Source organism: Podarcis cretensis (genome assembly GCF_951804945.1).
Source record: "Podarcis cretensis genome assembly, chromosome: 2".
NCBI classification, from domain to species: Eukaryota; Metazoa; Chordata; class Lepidosauria; order Squamata; family Lacertidae; genus Podarcis; species Podarcis cretensis.
Genome location: NC_137171.1, coordinates 4,004,837 through 4,027,452, shown reverse-complemented (window position 1 = coordinate 4,027,452; position 22,616 = coordinate 4,004,837). Strand labels below are relative to the sequence as shown.

The window sequence follows — 22,616 nt, the reverse complement described above, 5'->3', positions numbered from 1 at the left end:
CCCTAACAGGACGGGCTGGTCCTCTCAAGGGGGGTCCTGGGTGCAACTCTGGAGTGTCTGCTTAGGACTGGCATACCAGCCACCGTGTTCAGAGCAAAAGAGGGGGACTGAGCAGTTTCTAGGGAAAGCACGTAGAGGGGGGAGAGAGGGAATAACAGCAAAGATAGATGAATGGGGGGGACTGGAAGGAAGGGAACAACACAGGCTGAAAAAGAGGAGAGAGAATGCAAACAAGGGAAAGAGGATTGTTGCAGGCATTCTCTTTTAGACGCGCAAAATGACCTTTCCTTCACGTTTCTGTATTACTTGGAGCTGAATGTGCTTGCCAGATGGCCTTTGATGGCTGGTGACACCAAGCTACTGAGCACACATCTTTCCTGCTTGAAGTGCAGGCTGAAGGCAACAGTTTGACAGTTTGGAATAGAACCAACAACTTTTGCAGCTGGCTGATAAGGAGATCTGGAGGGCTACAAGAGTGTGCTGATGCTTGAGGGGTGGAAATCTACACTGTTTTGAAGATTAGCACCATCTGCCTAGATAGATGCTTGCATGCTTCCCACTTTTCAGCTTGCATTTGCAGGGAGGGAGACAACAATACAAAAACACTCCATGTCTCCGGTTCTCATTCCTCACAAGGAAACAGTCAACTTTTTAAAAGGTTTACTCCTGAAAACTTCCTACTCATCAGGGAAGTACCAAGATTCCAACATACAACACGACTAACCCCTGCTTCACCTTTTCTGTCCTTCACACTGAGTTTAGCCTTTTTCCAAGCTACATCACACTCAGAACTTCAACAGCTGATTTTTCCCACAACCTTAAACCCACATGCCATGAAAAGCATTGGTAAATACCTGCAGAAGACACGAGTTCTTGGGGGGGGGGTCAGTTAGGAACCTTTGTGCATCAAACAAAGGGAAGTACTTCTTCCCAGAAAGCGAAACTAAACCTAGGGAATTAAATGACTAAAAGGTGTTACATGAGCAGTTGTTGTTTTAAGGTTTAAACATTCAATTCATGAAGATTAGGTAGCCCCAAGGGGGTCATATCAGTGCCTGTTGGCCATGATGCTAAGAACTGAATGTATGTATTCAACGGCAGCATACCTCAAGCGTTGCCAACTATTTTACCAGTATTGCTTTCGTGACTCTAATGGTAGCTACACATGCAAAGAACCAGCAGATGATGCTTTTCCTAGAATGCAGGCCACAGAAACTCCTGCTGCTGAGCTTCTGTACTCCTTGACACTCAAGAGACCCTTGCAGAAACCACTCAGCTTTCATTTGACCCTTTGCACGCAGATGTTCCCAAGTTCAGTCCCTGGGGCTGCGGCTGGGAGAGTCCTGGGCTGGGACTGGGAGAGACTCTGGCCTGAAATCTTGGAGAGCAGCTGCCAGTCATTGTAGACAATACTGAGCTAGATGGAGCAATAAGGCAGCTTCCTATGTTCCATCAGAACCCAGGAGGAATGTGGGAAGAGCCCTGCTTATATTCTGGACCAGCACAGCCTCTTACAGTGCCCCTGGGTAGGGGCAAAACTTGGCTTTATTTCACCCAGGTCAAAGATCCCGTATGACACCCCACCATGCACATTTCTGTACACACACACACACACACACACACACACACATACACACATGCTGGAAGCCTGAAGGGCACCCCTCTGGAGACTTCACCTGGGGCAAAAAACCTGGCTAGCCTCTCCCCCACCCCCCACGGGAGCTACAGCTCTGTCCTGGGAAGGCAGAAACATGGCAGGCTTGGAGGCAAGAGCCCTTTCCAGCTGTTGACCCCGGCATCTAGCATTCAAATGCATATTGTCCTTGAAGCCGGAGGCTCCACGTAGCCACTATGACTAACAGCCACTGATTGAACCATCCAGCATGCATTTTGCACATAGTGTCCAGGTCCTAAATCTCTCTCTTGTAAGGACGTCACATTCTTCTCTTTCTCTCACACCCACTCCTCTGCCACAACCCAGTGTATTTCTTTCCCTTTCCCCACCCTCAAATAAGACACCTCACCACCACCCCTGACAGGAGCACCATGCAAATGTGGTTGCTTTATTAATGCGCCCGGAACGCATGCCAGCTAATAAATATTTCATCACTGCTCTCCCCCCGCCCTTTTCTGCTGTGCTTTATCCCTGTCACTTGTTTCCTGCCTTTTCCCTTTCTTTCTTTTCTCTCTCTCTCTCTGTGTGTTTGAACATCTTTGGCCTGGAGGAAATCAGGAATGGAGGGGAGAGGAATGAGAGAGGGAGAGAAAGAGAGAGGAGGTACCACTCAATTCCACACACACCCCTTCCCACATTATTAACCACCAAACTCTGCAAAATGGAAAAGCAGTGAGGGGAAGCAGCCGCCAAGAGGACAATGAATCTGAGCTGGGTGACTCATCGGGTGGTTTTAAAAAAAAGAGGGAGAGAAAGGAATAAATGAACAGTGAACCCAGTAAATGGAGAGAGAAAGGAAAGCTATGGATTTGATACATAAAAAGCTGGCAACAGCTACCAGCCAATTGGTCAAAGGAAATGGGAGGTTGCTGCTGTTGGCATATCAGTGGTTTAAAACCTTCTGCCGCAGAAGTAGCAAAACTGGAAGCCGAAACTTCTCCCAGATACGAAAATATCATTATTTAATTTCTCTGCCGGGGAGAACAAAACGCTGATGGTGCATCCAGCCTCCTCAGTGAGTGACAGAAGCCCTCTCATGCATTAAAAGCATATGTGAGGGGCGATGTGGGGGTTAGTCCCATTCCTGCCCTCAGCGTTCGAAATTTGCGAGGCACATTTTGCACCTGGCTATCAGCCACTTGCAACCAAGTGAAGACGTCTGCCTCCACCATCTGGAGGTGTGTCCCTGGGGATCCTTGGATCTTGACTGTTTTCACACACACTAGCAACACATCCTGTAGAATTCTATCCATTGTATTTTATCTGCACAATCTGAAGGAATTCAGGAACCAAAAAGTCGTCTGGCTCAAAAATGGCAACTAGGCATTCCATTTTGGCATCTGTAACCCTGGTTTAAGGAGCCATTTGGTGCCAAGCTTATATATCTGAGTTTCTAATACTGCCTGGTATGCCCAGTGCTCATCTTCTGTGTGTTGGGTTTCTGTGAGAAGAGTCCTTACATACCTACCTATTACACGAGGAAGTCATGAGTCATTTGACGTCCTCCCTTTCATGGAGGCCCCTACATGTGTCTGTTGGTATGATTGTAGGCCCCTGCTCACAGCTGCTCACAGCATGACCAGAAGAGGCGCCAGTCGTGGAAGAAAAGAAGCACTATGCATGTGATGCCTTCAAACATGCTTTCAACACATGAAGTGAATCCCCACATGTGAGACTGCATGTTGACTGCAGGACAGGTGAATAGTGGGTTGGGATCAGGCTGGAAAATGTATTTCAAATTTCTAGGAGCTAGTTTTGTCGACATTTGGAAAAAAATATATATATTAGGCCACAGTCCCAGACAGTCATTTGTACAGATACGGGTAGAAGTGTTTGTACAGCTAGAGGCATTTTCTGAGTTTTTACTGCAACTGATTACCTGGATGAAAAGGCAAGCCAATTTTAAATATAGTCAGCTCATCCAACCTTCCAGGTGATGAGTTGCAGTAAAAAAAAAATACAGAAATACCTCCAGCGGAAGACTCTTCTCTCTACCTGACTACATTTGAGGCCTATACAGATTTAATATCTACTGTGTTGCACTTGCTGCAAGGCATCTGATTGGTTAAACTGGTGTGGTGTCACAGAACGTGCTTAAACATTCCAACTGTTCAGGGCACAAAGTGGTCAGAAACAGGCCAGCTCCTGTGATAACGGATAGCTGAGAGTGTAATCTACCATTAAAACCTCACACATGTCCTGTGGAAGAAGGAACAGACTAAAAAATTATAAAGCTGGCAAGCAAATTCTAGATTATAGGGAACCTAAGAGTTAGGAGGGTCAAGAACAGTAACTGAAAGATTGAAGGGGAGGAATAGGCAGCAGAATGAGATAGGGGAACCTGTGAAGAAGAGTCAGAGAAAGGCAGAGGCATGGAAAAAAGGCTTAGGGACAATAAGCCAAACAACAACATGGCTTAAGGTCTATGGGTCTATTGAGAGGGCTCTTGTGTGCCTTAACCACCTTGCAGCATATAAGGGCTTCTACCATCATTGCAAATTGTGATCTGGCAAAGAAAAGACAGTAATGAAATCCAAGAGAACCTGCCTGCAATTCTAAGACAAACTATAGCTTAATTAGCAAATGTACAGCTGCACAAAGCAGAAATTGTAACCTCTTCCTGCCTCTCCTTATTGTGCTGCTGCCATGCTATCCAGACCTGAACCATGGTTTGGCTTAGCACTGCGAGCCAATCTGGGCTTGTGGTCTGTTTTGTTCCAAACAGACAAAAAGTTATAGCCGAGGTTTGTTGTTGGCAAACTGCTCATGGGTTGGGAGAGACAAACCATGAACCCAGATTCAGACATAACACTAAGCCAAACCATGGCTTGGCTTCATGTACTAGGACTGGAGGAAGAGTGAAGCGGTTGCCATTTTCTTTCTGTGCATCCACCTGCTTGCTTGTTCAGGCTTTCTTAGATGTATAATGCTTGTTTCAGGATTTCTTAGATGTATAATGCTTCCCTAGGGAATGCCTACCTCATGCTTCAAGAACTGCTGGGATGGGAGAATGTCCACATGAGATCTACCCACCCTGCTGATTCAAGAGCTTTGTTGTTAAACTGGGGACACCACACACACAAAATGAGGTACCGTGCCTCTGTATGGTGTTGTGCATGTTATTATGTTTCTGAATTTAACTGAGGGCCAATGAGACTGCAATCTTTGATGCTCCCATATATTAAAAACTTGGAATGACCAAAGCTTATGAACTCTGACCCATGTCACTTCCCCCTATGAACATTTATAAATGGGCACAATAAATACACCACATGACCCATGGTGCCATACATATTCTGCTTTTTTGCATTTCCTCAGTCAAGCATCTGGTATGGGCATCTGATTAAGTTATTTATATAGGCACACTGAGATGTGTCTGGAGAGAGGGAGGTGGCTTTCTGATTGATATGAAGGCCAGCCAATCAGAGCTGATCACAGCCTTGCTCTAAGAGAGGTGAAAGCTGCTTTATGGTTGATTGATACAGAACTGGCCTATTAGTCCTGTGCAAACCCAGCTTCTCCTGGCTTATTTATTTATTGTTATTCAATTCAGTTGTATCTACTGTGCCACATGGATTGCATTTACCAGGGGAGGCAGCTGTCCTTGCCTCTAATTACCTTTGGGGGAGACTTCAGGATGCTGTTTTTTAAATTAAAAAAACCTGTTTGTGTCAATTGCTAGAGTTACCACCTAGAGTTTCTAGAAGTCAAAAGCTCAATCCTATGTATGTCTACTCAGAAGTAAGTCCCACTGAATTCAACAGGGCTTATTCCCAGGCAAAGTGGAATAGGATTGCAGCAATCCAATCTACATTTATCTGGGAGTAAGTCCCACTCAATAAGTCATATTTCTCAGTAGGCATGCATAGGATTTCCACCTCACTCCAACCAGGTCACCTCCACATGATGTTGAACCTCATCTTCCACCATCCCTAGTCTGCATGGCCCTAGTCAGGGATGATGGGAGATGTAGCCCAAAACATCTGAAAAACACCAGTTTGTTCAAGTTTGTCTTAAGCTGTACACCTCTGAAGGGGTTGGGGGGTTGGGCAATGCATATTTCAAGCAAGAAAAATGCATGCATATGTAGACCCCAAATACGAGTGTGCTCCTTCCCTTCCTTCCATTTCTCTTGCTTATCGAGAAATTAAAGGTTGCTAAAAGTGTTGAGAAAATTGCAAAGATCAAACTGGTATGGTCTATTCACACTCCTTCAGAAGTGAATGCAGGAGAATCTGGCAGAACGAATGGGCAGCAGGGAGAGCAACTGTATGTAAAGAATGTATGTAAAGAATGTATTCTAAAGAAGCCAGGGTGGCTATCTAAAGAACTTTTAACTGAGTTAAGATTAAAAAAGGATGTGTACAAAAAATGGAAAAGGGGGGAAACCACCAAAGAGGAATTCAAACAAATAGCCAGCACGTGTAGACACAAAGTCAGAAAAGCTAAAGCACAGAATGAACTCAGGCTTGCTAGAGAGGTTAAAAGCAACAAAAACGGCTTTTATGGGTATGTTCGTAGCAAAGGGAAGAACAAAGAAACAGTGGGGTCACTCAGAGGAGAAGATGGTGAAATGCAAACAGGGGACACAGAAAGGGCTGAACTCCTCAATGCCTTCTTTGCCTCAGTCTTCTCCGATAAAGAAAACAATGCCCGACCTGAAGAATTTTTTTTTTATAATATTTTTTATTAATTTTCCAATTTTTAACACAAAACAACAACAACACACAAACATCAACAAATACAAACACATAGAAAGATATCATTTCTTAACCTCATTTTCATAAGCCTCTTTTCTCGGACTTCCCCATACCTCACCCTTTTTGCATCCTTATTTTACAGTTTTTCAACAACCCTTTTTGCCAATTAAGTTTAAGCTCATTGTCATTCTCAATTTTACCTCAATTTTTATCATCAAACAGTTTTAGCTGCAATTCTGCATCTTCCTTCCCCTTGACATTTTATCACTCCTCTATTTTACAACAGTTCTTAAGGTATACTTTAAACGTCTTCCAATCTTCCTCCACTGTCTCTTTCTCTTGGTCGCGGATTCTGCCGGTCATTTCTGCCAGTCCCATAAAGTCAATGACTTTCGTCTGCCATTCTTCCAGTGTGGGTAGTTCTTGTGTCTTCCAATACTTTGCTAAAAGGATCCTTGCTGCTGTAGTGGCGTACATAAAAAAAGTCTTATCCCTCCTTAACACCAATTGGCCGACCATGCCCAGGAGAAATGCCTCCGGTTTCTTGTGAAAAGTACATTTAAGTACCTTCTTAATTTCATTATAAATCATTTCCCAGAAGGCCTTAATCCTTGGGCAGGTCCACCAAAGGTGAAAGAAGGTACCTTCAGCTTCATTGCATTTCCAACATTTATTATTGGGCAGGTGATAGATCTTCGCAAGCTTGACTGGGGTCATGTACCACCTATAAATCATTTTCATAATATTTTCTTTTAAGGCATTACATGCCGTAAATTTAATACCGGTGGTCCATAACTGTTCCCAGTCAGCAAACATAATGTCATGGCCTATGTCCTGTGCCCATTTAATCATAGCTGGCTTAACAGTTTCATCTATTGTATTCCACTTCATTCTTGATAAATTCTTAGTATTGGGTTCTAACAATTCTGTTTCTAGTTTCGATTTCTCCACCTGGAATCCAATTTTCCTGTCTTGTTTAAAAGTCTCCATTATTTGATAATAATGGAGCCAGTCTCGTACTTTAGACTTTATTTTCTCATAGCTCTGTAGTTTAAATTTACCACTTTCTTGTTCTAAAATTTCAAAATATTTTGGCCATTTAGATTCCATGTTGAGTTTCTTCACCTCCTTGGCTTCCATAGGTGATAACCACCTAGGGGTTTTAAAAGGTAAAAGGTAAAGGTACCCCTGCCCGTACGGGCCAGTCTTGACAGACTCTGGGGTTGTGCGCCCATCTCACTTAAGAGGCCAGGGGCCAGCGCTGTCCGGAGACACTTCCGGGTCACGTGGCCAGCGTGACATCGCTGCTCTGGCGAGCCAGAGCCGCACACGGAAACGCCGTTTACCTTCCCGCTGGTAAGCGGTCCCTATTTATCTACTTGCACCCGGAGGTGCTTTCGAACTGCTAGGTTGGCAGGCGCTGGGACCGAACGACGGGAGCGCACCCCGCCGCAGGGATTCGAACCGCCGACCTTTCAATCGGCAAGCCCTAGGCGCTGAGGCTTTAACCCACAGCGCCACCTGCGACCATATTGTTAGGAAAGCATTATACAATGTTTGGATTCGATATAAGGATTTGCTGGAAAATAAAACCTAGGGGTTTTATTTTCCAGCAAATCCTTATATCGAATCCAAACATTGTATAATGCTTTCCTAACAATATGGTTTTTGAATCCCTTATGAATTTTAACCTTGTCGTACCATAAATATGCATGCCAACCAAACCTATTATCAAATCCTTCCAAATCCAGAATGTCTGCATTCTCAAGAAGTAGCCAATCTTTCAACCAGCAAAAAGCTGCTGATTCATAATACAATCTTAGGTCCGGCAGGGCAAACCCCCCTCTTTCTTTTGCATCAGTAAGTATCTTAAATTTAATTCTGGGCTTTTTGCCCTGCCAGACAAATTTAGATATATCTTTCTGCCACTTCTTGAAGCAATCTAGTTTATCCACAATTTGTAATGTCTGAAACAAAAATAACATTCTAGGCAATACATTCATTTTGATCACTGCAATTCGGCCTAACAAGGAAAGCTTCAAATTCAACCATATCTCTAGATCTTTCTTAACCTCTGTCCAACATTTATCATAATTATCTTTAAATAAATTCACATTTTTAGATGTCATGTTAATCCCCAAATATTTTACTTTCTTTGCCACCATTAGCCCAGTTTCATTTTGAAATTTCTCTCTTTCAACATTTGTTAAATTCTTTTCCAAAACTTTAGTTTTTTGTTTATTCAGCTTAAATCCTGCCACCTGACCAAAGATTTGGATCAACTCTAAAACTCTTTTTGTACTAGTGTCCGGCTCTTGTAAAGTCAATACTAAGTCATCTGCAAATGCCTTCAATTTGTACTGTCTGGCTCCGACCTGAACTCCTTTTACCAGCTGGTCCCCCCTAATCATATTCAACAGAACCTCCAGGACTGATATAAAAAGTAATGGGGATATTGGGCACCCTTGCCGTGTCCCTTTTTCTATAGAAAGTTCATCAGTAACCACATTGTTTACAATTAACTTTGCCTTTTGTTCAGAATATATTGCACCTATACCATTTTCAAACCTTTGGCCTACCCCCATCCCATGGAGATTCTTTTTCATAAAGTTCCAAGAAAATTGTCAAAGGCTTTCTCCGCATCCACAAAAATCAACACTGCTTTTGTATTAATATTTACAGTTAACAGCTCCATAATGTCAATTATATTCCTTAAATTCTCTGATAAATGTCTTCCTGGGAGAAAGCCTGCCTGGTCTTTGTGAATCTCCTCCACTAAAACCCTCTTCAATCTTTTTGCCAAAATATCAGCAAATATTTTGTAATCCACATTAAGTAATGATATAGGGCGGTAGTTCTTAATCTGATTTTTTTCAGTTTCAGTCTTTGGTATAAGTGTAATAAAAGCTTCTTTCCACGATTCAGGTGCCTTTTTCCCCTCTAATATTTCGTTACAAACCTCCTTAAGCGGCTGTATTAGCCATTCCTTCAATGTTTTATAGTATCTGGAGGTTTGTCCATCTGGCCCTGGAGATTTCCCTAGTTGCATATTTTGAATGGCACCCTCTATTTCTTTATCTGTTATTTTCTCGTTTAAGATCAACATACTTTGTTGCGAAATTTTTTGTAATCCATATTTCTTAAGAAAATCTTCTATATCTCCTTCATTTTCTGGCCCTTGTGCATATAATCTTCTGAAATAACTCTGAAAACAATTACTGATCTCATTTGGTTTAAAAATGCTCTTTCCATCCACCTCCAAACTTGTAACTGTATTTAATTTCTGTCTCTTCTTCAATTGCCATGCTAGAAGTTTCCCACATTTGTCCGCTGATTCAAATGACTTCTGTCTCATTTGCTTAATTTTCCATTCTATCTCCTGGTTCATCAATTCCATATATTGCATCTGATAAAACTTGATTTCTCTCAGAATCTCATGAGACTTTGGTTTAGACCTCAATTTCTTTTCTCCTTCTTTTATTTTTTCCAAAATCTTATCTTTCTTCTCATTTTGTTTCTTTCTCTTTAAAGAATTCTGTTGTATAAGGAAACCTCGCATCACGGCCTTGCTTGCGTCCCAAATCACTCTTTTCTCAACCTCTGTCCTCAGATTTATCTCAAAATAGTCCTTCAAAGTTTTTTGGGCCTTTTTGTAAATCTCAACATCTTTAAATAGGGTGTCATTCATTCTCCATCTGAAGGAACCAGCTGTTGTCAGTTCCGACCTGAAGAATTTGGAGCAAATGATTCAGCAGAGGAAACACAGCCCAGAATAACTAAGGAGATAGTACAAGAATACTTGGCTAGTCTAGATGTATTCAAGTCTCCAGGGCCAGATGAACTGCATCCAAGAGTATTAAAAGAACTGGCAGATGTGATCTCAGAACCACTGGCAGTCATCTTTGAGAATTCCTGGAGAACAGGCGAAGTCCCGGCAGACTGGAGGAGGGCAAATGTTGTCCCTATTTTCAAAAAGGGGAAAAGAGAGGACCCAAATAATTACTGCCCAGTCAGTCTGACATCAATACCAGGGAAGATTCTGGAGCAGATCATTAAGCAAACAGCCTAGAAAGGAATACTGTGATCACCAATAGTCAGCATGGATTTCTGAAAAATAAGTCATGTCAGACTAACCTGATCTCATTTTTTGACAGAATTACAAGCCTGGTAGATGAAGGGAACGCAGTGGATGTAGCCTACCTTGATTTCAGCAAGGCATTTGACAAAGTGCCCCATGATATTCTTGTAAAGAAGCTGGTAAAATGCGGTCTTGACTATGCTACCACTCAGTGGGTTTGTAACTGGCTGACTGACCAAACCCAAAGGGTGCTCATCAATGGTTCCTCTTCATCCTGGAGAAGAGTGACTAGTGGGGTGCCACAGGGTTCTGTCTTGGGCCCAGTCTTATTCAACATCTTTATCAACGACTTGGATGATGAACTCGAGGGCATCCTGATCAAATTTGCAGATGACACCAAACTGGGAGGGGTGGCTAACACCCCAGAGGACAGGATCACACTTCAAAATGACCTTGACAGATTAGAGAACTGGGCCAAAACAAACAAGATGAATTTTAACAGGGAGAAATGTAAAGTATTGCACTTGGGCAAAAAAAATGAGAGGCACAAATACAAGATGGGTGACACCTGGCTTGAGAGCAGTACACGTGAAAAGGATCTAGGAGTCTTGGTTGACCACAAACTTGACATGAGCCAACAGTGTGACGCGGCAGCTAAAAAAGCCAATGCAATTCTGGGCTGCATCAATAGGAGTATAGCATCTAGATCAAGGGAAGTAATAGTGCCACTGTATTCTGCTCTGGTCAGACCTCACCTGGAGTACTGTGTCCAGTTCTGGGCACCACAGTTCAAGAAGGACACTGACAAACTGGAACGTGTCCAGAGGAGGGCAACCAAAATGGTCAAAGGCCTGGAAATGATGCCTTATGAGGAACGGCTAAGGGAGCTGGGCATGTTTAGCCTGGAGAAGAGGAGGTTAAGGGGTCATATGATAGCCATGTTCAAATATATAAAAGGATGTCACATAGAGGAGGGAGAAAGGTTGTTTTCTGCTGCTCCACAGAAGCGGACACGGAGCAGTGGATCCGAACTACAAGAAAGAAGATTCCACCTAAACATTAGGAAGAACTTCCTGACAGTAAGAGCTGTTCGACAGTGGAACTTGCTGCCAAGGAGTGTGGTGGAGTCTCCTTCTTTGGAGGTCTTTAAGCAGAGGCTTGACAACCATATGTCAGGAGTGCTCTGATGGTGTTTCCTGCTTGGCAGGGGGTTGGACTCGATGGCCCTTGTGGTCTCTTCCAACTCTATGATTCTATGATTCTATGTATAATGACAAGTAGCTAACTAGGAGATAAGTCAGTGTTTGGGGGCGTGTGAACAAAACTGTTACAAGTAGACAAGAATAACCCCATTTTAAACTATGAAATGTTGAAAGGCCACCCACGTATTCCTCTGGTCTGCCAAGTGGACTAGCAGTGACTAGTAGGGGCATAATCAATGCATCAAATCTCCACAGCACAATGCATCAAAAAGACACAGCACAGATATGGAATGGCAGAGTAACTTGCAAGTGGAGCCTTCAGCATCAGATCAGGAGAAAGGTGGATGAGTCCATGGCGAGGACAGCAAATAGCTGTAGGTGGTTGGGATTGAGGCACACGAACACAGAATCCCCTAAAGCCAAGGCAGAAGGCAGAAGGCAGCTTCTGGGAAAGCAGACCTTATCCATCGCTTTATCCCCGGCAGCAGTGAGATCGATAGAGGCTCATCACTTCGAAATCTCCACGCCGCTCTCTCCTTTGAGCGCACGCCTTGGCAGGTTATTAAGACTTCTTATTATTCCCTTGTAAGAACACAACCAGGCTGCGGCCCGGCTCATCCTCGCCTGTGAGGCTGGGGGGTTAATCCCCCCTGGGCTAGATTCCCTACCCTGAGAGCCAAGCAGCCTAGACTTGACTGATTAGCAGGAGCAAAAAAATGTGAGCTTGCTACTTTCCAACAATCTCTCTCCTCCAAGGAACAGCCGCAGTTGTAGGACGGAACTATTACAGCTCTAACATAGTGGGGAAGGAATATGGGAAAGCAGCCATAGTGCGGCAGAATACTTTCCTATGCACGCTTACTTGGGGTTAAGTCCCACTGAACTCAGTGGGAGGCAGTTCTGAGCAGGGATTTATGAGAGAATGAGTGGCCTGAACTGAGCAAGTAGCCTTGGGCAAACCTCAGCACACATGCACTGTCTGAAACTTGATCCTGCAAGTGGGAACATAAGAAGCTGCCTTGTACCAATTAAGGCTATTGGTTCATCTAGGTCAGTTTTTGTCTGCATTGACAAGCAGCTTTCACACAGGGGATATTCCTAGCCCCACCTGGAGATGCCAGGAAATGAACCAGGACCCTTTTGCTTGCAATGTGCACTTTACCATGGAGCCATAGGCTTCCCAAGAGGCATCTAGGTGGCCACTGCAGGAACCCAGAGGCTGGCCTTGGTAGGTCTTTGGTCTGGTCCAGAAGCGCTCTTCATAAATACCGCCAGTGGGAGAGGGAGGCCTATACTGATCTGCTTTAAAGGTAAAGGGACCCCTGATCTTTAGGTCCAGTTGCGGACGACTCTGGGGTTGTGGGCTCATCTTGTTCTATAGGCCAAGGGAGCCGGTGTTTGTCCACAGACAGCTTCCGGGTCATGTGGCCAGCATGACTAAGCCACTTCTGGTGAACCAGAGCAGCACACGGAAACGCCGTTTACCTTCCCGCCAGAGCGGTACCTATTTATCTACTTACATTTGATGTGCTTTTGAACTGCTAGGTGGGCAGGAGCAGGGACCGAACAACGGGAGCTCACCCCATCGCGGAGATTCGAACCGCAGACCTTCCGATCGACAAGTCCTAGGCTCTGTGGTTTAGACCACAGCGCCACCCGTCTGCTTTACAGGGTATTATAAGGAACACTAAGACTCTAAACTTCTGAAAGCCTATGTACAGTAAATGCTGTACTTAAACAGCACACACCATCTAGTAGCAAAAATAACAAGGTAGTGTCAAATTTTCACCTTAGTATTAGAAACAGCCTTCCATGATGACGCTCACAGCCCCTTTCCTGCAGCAGCTTCTTACAACACTTCCAAAAGCAAAAGGTGAGGTAGCAAAAGGCTCACTCCCCAGCAACCCCCCAGGTAGAGCTGGGACTGTCTCCCATCTGAAACCCTTGAGAGCTACTGCCAGTCAATGTAGACAATGCTGACCTAGATAAACCACTAGCCAGACCATGATTTTATGTTTCTCATAGCCAGCTGGCCCCCCAGCTCCAACAATGAACCTGTTAACCCAAGGACCGTTGGGGGAAGAGTTCCATACACAAGTTCCAATTTTGGGGAATGCAGTGGGAAAGCTCTCCATTGACTTGCCATGGGAGAGCCATCGATCCATGTGAAAAACAGACACTACTTTGAATCACTTTGATTGGAGTGCACTGGGAAAATAGCTAGCTGTGATTTAAAACTAGACCTGCACACCCTACCAGTGTCCCTATTTTCCAGGGACCTCCCTGATTTAGAGAAGCAGTCCCAGTTTCTGCTTTTCTTTAGTACATCCCTATTTTCATTTGGGGGACGCAGGTGGCGCTGTGGGTTAAAGCCTCAGCGCCTAGGACTTGCCGATCGAAAGGTCGGCGGTTCGAATCCCTGCGGCGGGGTGCGCTCCCGCTGCTCGGTCCCAGCGCCTGCCAACCTAGCAGTTCGAAAGCACCTCCGGGTGCAAGTAGATAAATAGGGACCGCTTACCAGCGGGAAGGTAAACGGCGTTTCCGTGTGCGGCTCTGGCTCGCCAGAGCAGCGATGTCACGCTGGCCACGTGACCCGGAAGTGTCTCCGGACAGCGCTGGCCCCTGGCCTCTTAAGTGAGATGGGCGCACAACCCCAGAGTCTGTCAAGACTGGCCCGTACGGGCAGGGGTACCTTTACCTTTTACCTTTATTTTCATTTGAGAAATGCTGGAGGGTATGGAATTACCCAATCCCCAAGCCATCTGAAGGCAATCCTGTATAGGGAAGGTTTTTTTTTAAAAAAAAATGTTTAATGCTTTATTATGTTTATATATATATTGGAAGCTGCCCAGAGTGGCTGGGGCAACCCAGTAAGAAGTGTGGGGTATAAATAGTAAAATGATCATTATGGAATGGGACGTCCCTATTTTCATCAGAGAAATGTTGGAGGGTATGGACCTGCCCATTAAAGCAAAAGATTTCCCCTCCCACCCAGGTCAGCTTGGTTCTATTTCTCAGGGGAGACAAATAGCTAAGAATCACAGAGCCACTCAGAAGTTTGGGGGTCCAGATCAGCCTCGTTAATGGCACCATCTGACTTGGAAACATGCACTGCAGAGGGTTGTACTAGATGACCTTCGAGGTCCCTTCCTACTCTACAATTCTATGGTTCTATGAGACCCTTCTCTGAATATTGAGCCACCTTGTAATTTGGGGTACACATAGAGCTGATACAGACCCCAACTAAATGCCTCAGGCAGACCCTGGTAGGGCAATGCCACTTGCCTGGCAAGGGTTTGTTCTGCTTTGGCACAGAACCCAAATGTGGAGCTGCAGAAACACCACGAAGAAGAAGAATTAGAAAACAGAAAGCCTTAGGAAGATGCCTTACACCAACCCTCAGCAGCTCAAGTACTGCTGGCACTGAATGGTCCTGTGTCTCCAGGGTCTCAGACTGGGGAGATTCAGAATCCTGCCTGATGGTGCCAGAGGTTGAACCAGGAACCTTCTGCATGCACAGCAAATACTCTGCCACTGAGCTGCGGCCCTTCCCTTCGCTCCTTCTCTTCCTTCACTCCTCTACTCCATGCACCATACATAAAGCAGGGAAAGGAAACTGGTTTGGGGTGCACCATGGCTCACCCCCCCAGCTCAGGGCACCAAACAGAGGCCTGACTCCCAGGCGGGTGTTTCCTTTCGGAAAGCAAAAGTTTTGTCTGCTGCCATGGGGGAAATGAAATGTCTCGACGCTCCCCGTTTCTCCATCGTTGCCACCACCGGCCCCACCATTTCGCTTTATTATTGCAATAAATGTAGCCATAAAAGTGGCAAGTATCATATACTCAAGGAGATCAGTGCGACGGAGCTATGGAAATGTAATTTCGAGTGTGCCCAGGAAATTTTATAAGATCTTATCGGGAAGGGTCATAAATTGCATTTCCAAGTTCCCTTTCCCCCCGCCATGCTGCACGCCCCTTGATTTGTATGAGAGCCGATTGCTGGTGGCACATAAGGTCAGACGTCGGAATGAAAAAGTGGGGCATCAGAGGGTGGCGATGGGAGCAAAGGCCTCCCCAGGCTCCCCAAGTAATTCCAAGAAGGGAAAAGCTTGAAATAACAAGGACCTTCCCTGCTCCCAGAACACACAAACAATATTGGTGAATGTACAGAAAACAGCCACAGGCCATCCCACCTCGGTTGCTCGCCCTTCCTTCTGGCCTCCATTGCCCTACCCCAACACACACACCAAAACAGCAGGAGACTGTCTTTGTGGAATCTCAGGCCCACCCCTGGCCCTCAATTCCTCTGCCATCTTCGGTCCCAGGATTGCTATTCCCCTCCCCCATACCATGTTTGCCTACCCAATTGATTTCATTCAGCTACATCCGCTTTAAAGAGTTAAACAAAACAAACAGCAGCCCCACTGCATCTTAAAGGCCCTCTAGGGAGAGAGTTGATTCGCTTGGCTCAGGTGGGACAATATATTATTTGCACACCCTCTCTATCTACAAAACCCTGCTCTCTCCTGGGGCCACGGGAGGGAGAGCAGGAACACAGATGAAAATCACCATGTGAGAAATATTGCTAAAAAAGAAATCAAAGCAGAGGCACCAGGAGGGATGATTTGTTTTGTGGACAAGTACAGTCAGAGGAGGATGACTGAGCTGGAAGAACAGGGAGAGCAAGACTTTTGGGAAAGCAAGGCAGGGCAGCAGTGATGATGTCCTGTTCTTCTCCCTGTTCAGTTCCCGGAATGAACAGGGAGAGGACAGAGGGGCTGCCAATGGTAGCTGGAAGCGAACCTCCCCCCTCCCCCCCCGGGATGTTCCAAAGATTAAAATGGAAGAGACCTGCAGTGATGAGAGATGGAAGAAAAGATGCTCTTCTTCATTTTTATTTCTGCTTTAGATTTCCATACAGCCTTTATCTCAGTGACTCAGAAAAAAGTTGTGGTAATAAACTACCCAAAATGTCCTTTGAAGCATTAGAAGGCTGAAAGTCCAACCTCTTTCAGAATCCAAAGCATCCATCACTTGCCCAGATCAACTCATTCCCTTTCATCTCAACCAGAGAAGTCAACTCCCACCAAACAAATGCACCAAGTCACATCTCACTCCTGACATTATGTGGGGTAAAAACATGTCCTTCCTGCCCTCACGCTGGCTAGCCTAAGGTCCTTCCGGAGTGCCAGGGTAGCAGAGCAGGTATAGAGAACCTGCAGCATGCCAGACATTGTTGGATTCTAACTTCCACCAGCCCCAGCCAGCATGGCTAGTGGTCAGGGATGATAGCAGTTGGGAGTCCAGCAACATCTGGAGAGCTACAGTGTCCTCCATAGTAGATGAATTACAAGTAGAGAGGTCCACAGTCCAAAGCTTGGCTCACCCCAGAAACTGAATCGGTGGTCTTAAGCAAGCTGTTGTCTCTCAGCAGGTGCCCCTAGGCATTCTATAATACTGAAGGAATTGTATTGGGCTACCTTATGGGATTCCTGTTAAGATGACTGAAATCATGTACACTTTGGAATAGTGATCCATAAAATTTAAGCACTATTACCAGTTTGTTTTTCAATTCCTTTCCCCTTTCTAGCCTTTAATATAGGAATCAGCAGATACTGAAATGGAACATGTGATATTGAGGCATCAATTTTTCTGTGCATCCATTCTCCAATCTGTAGACTGGGGATACAGGAAGTCTTCTGATAACTGCTCAGTAGAAGGCAATATACCGGTAGTCCCTGAAAATGGATCACAATGGAAAAAGTCTCCAATCAAAGCAACAGAAGGTGAAGGGGTACCATGCACCTTTCAGAACCTTGTTCCTTTGAGCAGCATTTTTGGGGTGCCAAGGCAGCCTCTACTTTTGCTTCAGAGATGGAACCATTTATATCTAGTGCCTTCCGACCATTAGCTGGGACCCTAATGGGGCCATTAAACTGTTTAACATGTTCAGACATGACATTAATGGAGGTCACAGAGTTACCTTTAGATATTCTGCTCTTCTGTTTATTACCCATTAAAAACCACGCAGTGCTCCAGTACTCCAATTTAAAAAAAGAGAAAGGAGCAACATTTGCAGCAGACAGATGCTTGCAGAAATGCAGGAGCGCTGTTCACATTAAATATGGTGTGTCACTGGTGTAACGTGGCTTATTTGGGCAGCTGGGTGGTATTGGCATTAAACATACAAGGCTCCATCCACTAGAAACGTCTCTCGCCCCAGTGAAATGGATGAGAGTTGTTAGTACGCAGTCGTACTTGTGCAAAATCTCTCATTTTAGTAGGGCTTGGAGGCAAGAGTCATGAATTACTGGATGTGAGAAATTTGAGTGCGCTTGCATGCATATAACTATGCATTTTGTAAGATGCTACAGGAACGGTTCCACTGTTGGCTGCTGTTTCCCTATGGCTCCATCCCGTGAGACTCTAATAACATTAATGGGTGGAAGCAGTCAATTGGGAAGATCTGGCATAATTAGTTCCCTTGCTAACCAGCAGCATACCCCATGCCACTCCTGTAATTTAGGAACCACCCTTTGACTTTTGACCCTGGAAGTACGGTATCATGTTCAAACCTCAGCTTAGCTGTGGACTCTTCAACCTCCCTTTTGCCCTCTGAAAAATGAAAACTTCACTGGGTCCACTCTGGGCTACTGAACAAGTATTTAATGAGCATTGGGTAACCCCTGCTTAAGTTTGTGGCAACCCAATTATTGCAAAAAGAAAGAAAGAAGTTGTAAGTGGAGGGTGTTTAGATTATATTTTGGTCTCTCTGTGCTTGTTCAGCCTCGCTGCTGATAGTGCCATAGAGACCTTTCGCAGGGTCCAGAGAATAGTCTGAAGACACACAATGCAGCTGTACCTCGGGATGTGAACGGGATCCAATCCGGAGCCCCGTTCGCATCCCGAACGGATTGCAAGACGCTACGGCGCGTCTGCGTGTCGTGTTTTGCCGCTGCATCCTTCTTGGCCGCCCTCTGGCAGCTGGGAGGGGGGACGCAGCAGCTCAGTGCGCTAAGAACCCAGTCCTGAGTGGTGCTGCTTTCGGGAGTGGCACACTGGGCTCTGGGACTTGTGCTTCACCTTGGGCACCCTGCCCCCCCCCGCTACACTAGCGCATAGGGTTATCAAAAATTTCAAAAGTAGGGGGTCCATGGCTTCGCTTTTGGAAAATAGGGGGTCCTCAGTAATTAGCTAATTGGGAACCACTGTCCTAGAGTACTTCTGCTATGGGGCAGCTATATAAATTTAGTAGGCAAACAAATAAGGGGAAAGCAAAATGTCACTTAGATCTGAAATATTTCCCTTGAAGCTTTAATTTGTTTTATTCTGGATTGATTTGATGTTTCAATGTGTTGTATACTGCTTTGAGATCTTTTTTCTTTTAAATATAAAGTGGTATAAAGGTAAAGGTAAAGGGACCCCTGACTGTTAGGACCAGTCACGGAAGACTCTGGGGTTGCAGCGCTCATCTCGCTTTACTGGCCGAGGGAGCCAGCATATGTCCGCAGACAGCTTCTGGGTCATGTGGCCAGCATGACTAAGCCGCTTCTGGTGAACCAGAGCAGCACACGGAAACACCATTTACCTTCCCGCCGGAGCGGTACCTATTTATTTACTTGAACTTGACGTGCTTTCGAACTGCTAGGTTGGCAGGAGCTGGGACCGAACAACGGGAGCTCACACCGTCACGAGGATTTGAACCGCCAACCTTCTGATCGGCAAGCCTTATAAAGCGGTATAGTAAATAATAATAATAATAATAATAATAATAATAATAATAATAATAATATCCATTGCAAATAAAATGGTGCCTAGGTATTCTGTTGCAGCGACTGCAACCTCTGTTTAAGGTGGCCTTTGGTGATTAGCTTATATATCTGAGTTTCTAACACTGGATGTGGGTCCCTGGAGTGGAAGGGGTTGGTTCCTGGGGCTGGGGTGGTCAGGCTTCACGGGTAAAGACTCCAAGGGTCTCTTTAGGCCCTAGGTGAGTTTCTGCCATCTTTGTTTCTGGTTATGCTGGCCTGATGGATCTGGTCACCCACTTCTGTTCCAAGTCTGAACCCAGGCTGCTGCTCGGGGTGACAAATTAAATCTCCCCTTACAGATTTTCCTCAGAGCTGCTGCTCTTGGGATTTGGATTTGATCTCTGTGAATCATACCTTATTCAGAGAGCTAAATCATCTGTATTTTAAGAATCTCATGGTTGAGACAGATGTTTTCCCTCTTTTTTCTCAAAGGCTTTTCCTTTGACAAACTTAATTTGTCAGTCTTATTATTTATTAGAATTCTTTCCCACCCTTCACCATAAGTTCCCAGGGAGTGCTGCAACAACTTTAAAATGCAGTATTAAAACAGTTTAAAAAAAAATACAGTCAAGGTAATAGGGTGGGCCCTACATATGTACATATGCATATATAAAGCTGAGGTAAAGATGTGCATCTTCAACATACAACAAAAACTACATAAGGAAGACACATTCCCACCCTCACAAAATTCAAAAGAGCTTTATTAAAACAGACATGCACAATGACCTAGTGGAGCTTAGACTTTCTGTGACTGTGATATAGATGTAGATACGTGTGTGTGAGAGAGAGAAAGAGTGTGTGTGTGTATATATATATATATATGGCAGATGTTCTTCTGCCCTTCAGGGGAGCGAAAGAAATTAAAAAGTATTTGTCCACTGTGAGTGCTAACTGTGTGAGTTCAGCTGCCTGCGACCAGCAGTGAAGGAGGGATTAGAGATAAAGAGACAGCCGGTCCACCATGGGACAGTTCCCCCCTCCCCCCAAACCCCTAAGAGCTGAAGCAGCAGCTTTTATAGCATCCCCACAACAGGCCCTGGGAGGAAGAAGGGGAAAATTAATTCCAATCCTAGAGTGAGCCTTGGCGGCTCTTAATAGCCGAGATTGCAGTCCCGGTGCTCATTTGCCGAATGGCTTTTCGCCCGGCGATCCGGGGGTTGATTATTTCTTTAGCATCAATCCAGTCGGGCGCGGAGAAAAGTTTTCATCTTCTCGGGGCCATTTAGCCTTGGCAGCAGAGGAGGAATGCTGAACAGGGGAAGCGATTCGGCTGGGGTGGGGAGAGGAAAGGGCTTTTCGATCACCTACAAAGAAAAGAGACACGAACCATTTGTTCCCGGGGTCTCGCGCCAACACTGGCGACCTTTAAAAACCTGTGTTGCCGACACATGAGGATTTGCTAAGGAGGGATAATATTTTGCCTTGAATGCTCATTTGTAGCAGATTATGGTGACGGGAGCGATAGGCGCATGGCAACGCAATCGTTGCAGGAGTTGGAAGGACTTCAGAGGCCGTCTATCTCAGCCCTTTGCCGCAAAGCTGGATCAGCTAACGCAGATATCATTCTCTGCAATCCACACCAGCAGCACACACTCAGGAACTACCAATGTCCTTAGAGAGGAAACAGCCTAGGATGGCTCATGTAAGTAAGCCAAGCTGTGTGTAACAGGGGAAGGCAAATGCACATCTTGCTTCACCACAGAGCAGCCGGTGTCCTTTCATTCTTTAGTCCCACAGCTCTAGTAAGCTGACATATACACCATAGTTCAAAGCACATTTTTCACCCAAGGAATCCCAGGAACTATAGTTTTTAATGGTGCTGGGAACTGTAGTTCTGTGAGGGGTAAACTACAGTTCCCGGGATTCTTTTTGACAGGGAATATGCTTTAAATGTATGGTGGATACACAGCCCAGGTTTCTGCTGATGAACATTTTGCTTTCAGCTTAAGTAAAATCAGTTGACTGTGCTTCACCCCTTTGAGGTGGGTTCCTGTCATCCTGAACACTGGACACTCCCTCACCAACAAACACTGCAGCAATAGTCTTCCGTCCAAGGGATCCAGTATAGAAAGCCTTACAAGTGAGAGCCAGTATTGTGTGATGGCTAGCATTAGACTTAAGAGAGGAAAAACTGGGTTTAAATACATGCCACAAAAGTTTCTAAATGATTTGGGGTCAGTCACCATCTTCCAGTTTAACCTACTTCACAGGGTTGTTGGGTGAATATAATAGGGGAATCATGTACAGTACTTCAACCTGAGATCCCTAAAGCGAGGGTGGGCTAAGAATGTAAAATAAATAAATAACTGGGTTCAAAAGCAGAATTCAGGGACACGTTGGAGAGGAGTGTTCAATATGATACTGTTGACTCTTCCTAGTTTAGTCCTCCAGTTAAACGCAGACATATATTAGGACATGGGTGTGATAGCCAGCCTGCAGCTTGAGTGTCACCACTCTCTCCCATAGAGGAGTCCCATAGGCCTGGCACACTTGGGGGGCCCACAGAGCTACAGTCCCGCTTGTCTCTCCTGTTCTGCATTACAGCCTTCTTTCTGGCACAGCAGACTAACACGAATGGCTCAGAGGAGAGGGGTTTGCATGTCTACTTTCATAATCAGTTAGCTTGCATGCCATTCTTCCACCAGAAACCATGTGCAACATCTTACAGCGTCAGAAACATTTACATAATATAGCACTGTTTCCAAATAATTCACAAACGACATTTAAATACTTATGCAAACATTAACCAGAGCAACACTTTGAGCCTGTTGCACACTTGCAAAAAATATTGGCCATTGTTAGCTTGGGGGATATCTTCCTCAACTGGGGGGGGGGGTTGCGGGGGAGAGGTAAAGCACAGTCTTGCCCAAAACCAACACTCCCCTTCTGAATTTCTTGGCATTAAAGTTAGCACTTCACGAAAGAGGCACCAACCTTCCAACAATCTTTAAATCCAGCTGACTCTGACTACACAAACATCCCAATTCTCTCCTGCATTAACCAGTGTCCATGTGCAATACGGAAGGCTCAAATAGTTTTTAGCATTGTTTTTGGGAAACCCTCAGAAATACTAGCCTGGCTGATATTATGAATCCATGGCAGAGGTAGGACTTGAACTCTGCTCTCTTGGAAACAAGTCTAAGGCCCACTT

General features: G+C 45.1%; 1 protein-coding gene across 5 annotated transcripts in view; it reads right to left on the bottom strand.

Moving 5' to 3' along the window:
• The window catches only part of NXPH4 (neurexophilin 4), a 456,035-nt gene that overhangs the window by 418,808 nt on the left and 14,611 nt on the right, over positions 1-22,616 (bottom strand). For 4 of the 5 annotated variants that reach the window (XR_013836207.1, XR_013836208.1, XR_013836209.1 and 1 more), the window contains one exon: positions 20,068-20,769. The exons of the other annotated variant lie outside the window; for it this stretch is intronic. The gene's annotated coding sequence lies outside the window, so the exon portion shown is untranslated. Of the gene's footprint in view, positions 1-20,067; positions 20,770-22,616 lie in introns of those variants that run through there. 5 annotated transcript variants of the gene reach the window in all.